Raw genomic sequence first — 4,566 nt, 5'->3', positions numbered from 1 at the left:
AAATTGGGTAATTGGGCTTTGTACCATAATTGGGGTTTGGACAAAAGAACGACACTTGTGGAAATTAGACTATGGGCTATTAATGGGCTTTATATTTGTTTAACTAAATGATAGTTTGTTAATTTTAATATAAAGATTTACAATTGGATGTACCTATAAATAACCATATACACTCGATCGGACACGATGGGCGGGGTATTTATATGTACGAATAATCGTTCATTTAACCGGACACGGGAATGGATTAATAGTCTATGGAATTATTAAAACAGGGGTGAAATTATGTACAAGGACACTTGGCATAATTGATAACAAAGTATTAAAACCTTGGGTTACACGCAGTCGATATCCTGGTGTAATTATTAAACAAAGTATTAAAGCCTTGTTACAGTTTAAGTCCCCAATTAGTTGGAATATTTGACTTCGGGTATAAGAATAAATTGACGAGGACACTCGCACTTTAAATTTATGACCGATGGACTGTTATGGACCAAAACCAGACGGACATATTAAATAATCCAGGACAAAGGACAATTAACCCATGGGCATAAAACTAAAATCAACACGTCAACCATCATGGTTACGGAAGTTTAAATAAGCATAATATATTTTATTTCATTTTTCCTCGTACTTTTATTTATTGTCATTTTAATTATTGTTATTTATTTTATATTGTTAGTTAAATATCGTCATTTACTTTACGCTTCGCTTAAAATATAAAATCGACAAACCGGTCATTAAACGGTAAAACCCCCTTTTATATATTATTAATATAATATATTTTGTACGAATATATTTGTTTAAAATATAGTGTGAAATAAGCCAGCTCCCTGTGGAACGAACTGGACTTACTAAAAACTATACTACTCTACGATTAGGTACACTGCCTATAGTGTTGTAGCAACCTTGCTACAACACTAAACCTACTCTACAAATGGGATATACCTAAACCTTGCTACAAAACTATAGGCAGTGTACCTAATCGTAGAGTAGTATAGTTTTTAGTAAGTCCAGTTCGTTCCACAGGGAGCTGGCTTATTTCACACTATATTTTAAACAATTATATTCGTACAAAATATATTATATTAATAATATATAAAAGGGGGTTTTACCGTTTAATGACCGGTTTGTTGATTTTATATTTTAAGCGAAGCGTAAAGTAAATGACGATATTTAACTAACAATATTAAATAAATAACAATAATTAAAATGACAATAAATTAAAATACGAGGAAAAATGAAATAAAATATATTATGCTTATTTAAACTTCCGTAACCATGATGGTTGACGTGTTGATTTTAGTTTTATGCCCATGGGTTAATTGTCCTTTGTCCTGGATTATTTAATATGTCCGTCTGGTTTTTGTCCATAACAGTCCATCGGTCATAAATTTAAAGTGCGAGTGTCCTCGTCAATTTATTCTTATACCCGAAGTCAAATATTCCAACTAATTGGGGACTTAAACTGTAACAAGGTTTTAATACTTTGTTTAATAATTACACCAGGATATCGACTGCGTGTAACCCAAGGTTTTAATACTTTGTTAACAATTATGCCAAGTGTCATTGTACATAATTTCAACCCTGTTTTAATAATTCCATAGACTATTAATCCATTCCCGTGTCCGGTTAAATGAACGATTATTCGTACAAATAAATACCCCGCCCATCGTGTCCGATCGAGTGTATATGGTTATTTATAGGTACATCCAATTGTAAATCTTTATATTAAAATTAACAAACTATCATTTAGTTAAACAAATATAAAGCCCATTAATAGCTCATAGTCTAATTTCCACAAGTGTCGTTCTTTTGTCCAAACCCCAATTATGGTACAAAGCCCAATTACCCAATTTTAATATTTTTAGCCCAACATCATGATTACTTTGTCTTAAATAAGCATAATAATAACTTAAGTACGAGACATTAATTTAAAAAGGAGAACATAGCTTACAATGATTAAAAATAGCGTAGCGTTACACGGACAGAATTTCGACTTACACCCTTACAACATTCGCTAACATACCCTTATTATTAGGATTAAAATTAAAATTAAAATTAAAATATAAATTATAAATATAAATATTACGTATATAGATAAAGAGATTGATATATATTGGATGATAAAAATGATCAGAATTCGTTGGGTTTTATAGGGATTTTCGTATTTGGCTGCTCCGCGAGTCGCGGCATTTTTGGCCTCCATACTCCGCAACTCGCGGAGTTCGTAATTCCAGCTCACAAAGGTTTGTCTTTTGATTTGCCGACGTTTTATAAATATATTATAATATATATATTAATTTTAAGAATTAATTATATATTATATTATATTTATATACATAGTTAACTTGTAATTTTTAGTCCGTTGCGTCGAGCGTTGAGAGTTGACTCTGGTCCCGGTTCCGGATTTTCGAACGTCCTTGCGTGCAATTTAATATCTTGTACTTTGCGTTTTGAATCTTGTACTCTTGTAATTTTGAGACGTTTCTTATCAATAATTGGAACCTCTTTGATTGTATTTTGTACTTTTGAGCTTTTTGGTCGTTTGCGTCTTCAATTCGTCAAATCTGTCTTTTGTCTTCACCTTTTATTATTTAAACGAATATCACTTGTAAATAGAACAATTGCAACTAAAAGCTTGTCTTTCTTGGGGAATAATGCTATGAAATATATGTTCGTTTTTAGCATTATCAAATATTCCCACACTTGAGCGTTGCTTGTCCTCAAGCAATATAGTCTTGAAATACTAGAATCACTTCTTTATTCTTCACACTTTGTACATCAGTGATTTCTATACGGCGGTATAAACAATGGTAGTAACGATATGGTTTACAGTCCCACATGACTATAAAAATTTAGATCCATTAAGGAAATTGGATCTTTATGAAAAGATTTGATCTTTTGAAAATTAAATCTAGTTTTTACCCTAGATAAGTTTTCCAGAATAACCCTTCACCGGTGTTTGCAAATTATTTTTGTGGGTTTGGTGGGTTTCAGATTTGAAAATTTTAGCTCAAAACTTGCAGTTTTGTGTCACCTACTTGCTAACCTTGTATTAGGAAAGCAACACGTCCAGTTTACTTGTCCCGTATATTACCTTTCGGCAAACTACCGTCCGGTTGTAAAGGAAAGCGTTGAACAAGCAACTGTTAAGGCAATGTCCTCTGACATGCTTTTAATTATGGTCTATAACGTGTCGGATGCAATTACTATCCTTTGTAGGAGCAATAGTAAAGCTCACCCTTTTAATTTATCGGTCTGGCACAAGGTCCTGTCTTTGACCATGCTATGCAACCACCGTTCTTACGGTTGACACCCGATTTGGTTCAGGTGACCTAATGAATTCCAGGTGAATTCCTAGGATTTTACGTTCAATGGTAATGAACGCATTGAAAATGGGTTTTTAGAAAACAAATCGGTTTGTAATTTTGATCAAAATATTTTCTCGTTCAGGCTCGAGTTTAGATATCATTGAATTCCATGAGTTTGTAATTCTCAATCTTTAAGGTCAATCTCAAGGATTGAGTAATATCAGGCGTAAAAGCTGATTTTTGATCTTTTAAGGAGATTATCCTTTCTGGGGATCTGATTCATTAGTCTTATCCAGCTAATTTGCATGGTGCCCCCCATTGTACGAGATAAATCCTTCTCATGGTTAGGATAAATCTGACCACTTGGCGACCCTGTTTAATGCTGAGGTCCGTGGATTTCCTGCTGATTTTAGTGATGACTTTTCTAGATTTTTCGTCAACCTACAGCTGGTCTGGACGACAACTTCCTGACCTAAATCAAGAAGCGTGTTTCTTTTTTGAAAGACTTTACTTCCTTTTAATGATGGAATTGATTCATCGTGTAGATCCATCTCTTCTTTTCTTTCATCGGGTAAAACAGTTTAGTTTAGTCCAAAGCAAAAGTATGTGACAGATGTTTAAAATATCTTGGTAAATTTTCCCACACTTGGCTTTTATTTTCCTTTTTATTGTCCTTTATTCCATTTTAAATGAATTTTAACATTTTGGTTTGTTTCTCAATTTATGTCCTTTCCGAGGTAACAATAATTTCGGTGTTAAAACCTAGTTTTATCATTCATAAACATGTATAAACATGATTTTGAGTTCATTTAATTGAAAATTTTGAAAAATTTTACTAGAATTGGGTAGTCAGTATATAAGACTAGGGCTGTTCTTTATTATCAGAGAGCACTAGATTCTAATACAACTACTGCTTTACTAGTATTTTTAATGGTAACCAAGTGTATAAAGTAAAAATTTTAAAATCCGAAAGAATTTAACCCCTTCCCACACTTAAGATCTTGCAATGCCCTCATTTGCAAGAAATCAGTAACAATTTAAATTATTGAGGGTGATTTGTGTGAAAATGATTAAATTTTACCAAAGTTTCCAAACATATTGGCGTTTGTTTGCTGAATGATAAATGGTGCATATCATTTGTTCATTCCGTCTTGTTGTTATTTCACATATATTTTGCATCTTGTCGTCAAAATTAGTTGCTTTTGCTGAACTTAATGCCAGTCTTTGAAAATGCGTTGTTTTACCCTGTTGTGTA

The sequence above is a fragment of the Rutidosis leptorrhynchoides genome, chromosome 8, assembly GCF_046630445.1.
Source record: "Rutidosis leptorrhynchoides isolate AG116_Rl617_1_P2 chromosome 8, CSIRO_AGI_Rlap_v1, whole genome shotgun sequence".
NCBI lineage: Eukaryota > Viridiplantae > Streptophyta > Magnoliopsida > Asterales > Asteraceae > Rutidosis > Rutidosis leptorrhynchoides.
Note: the sequence above shows the minus strand (reverse complement) of the source record.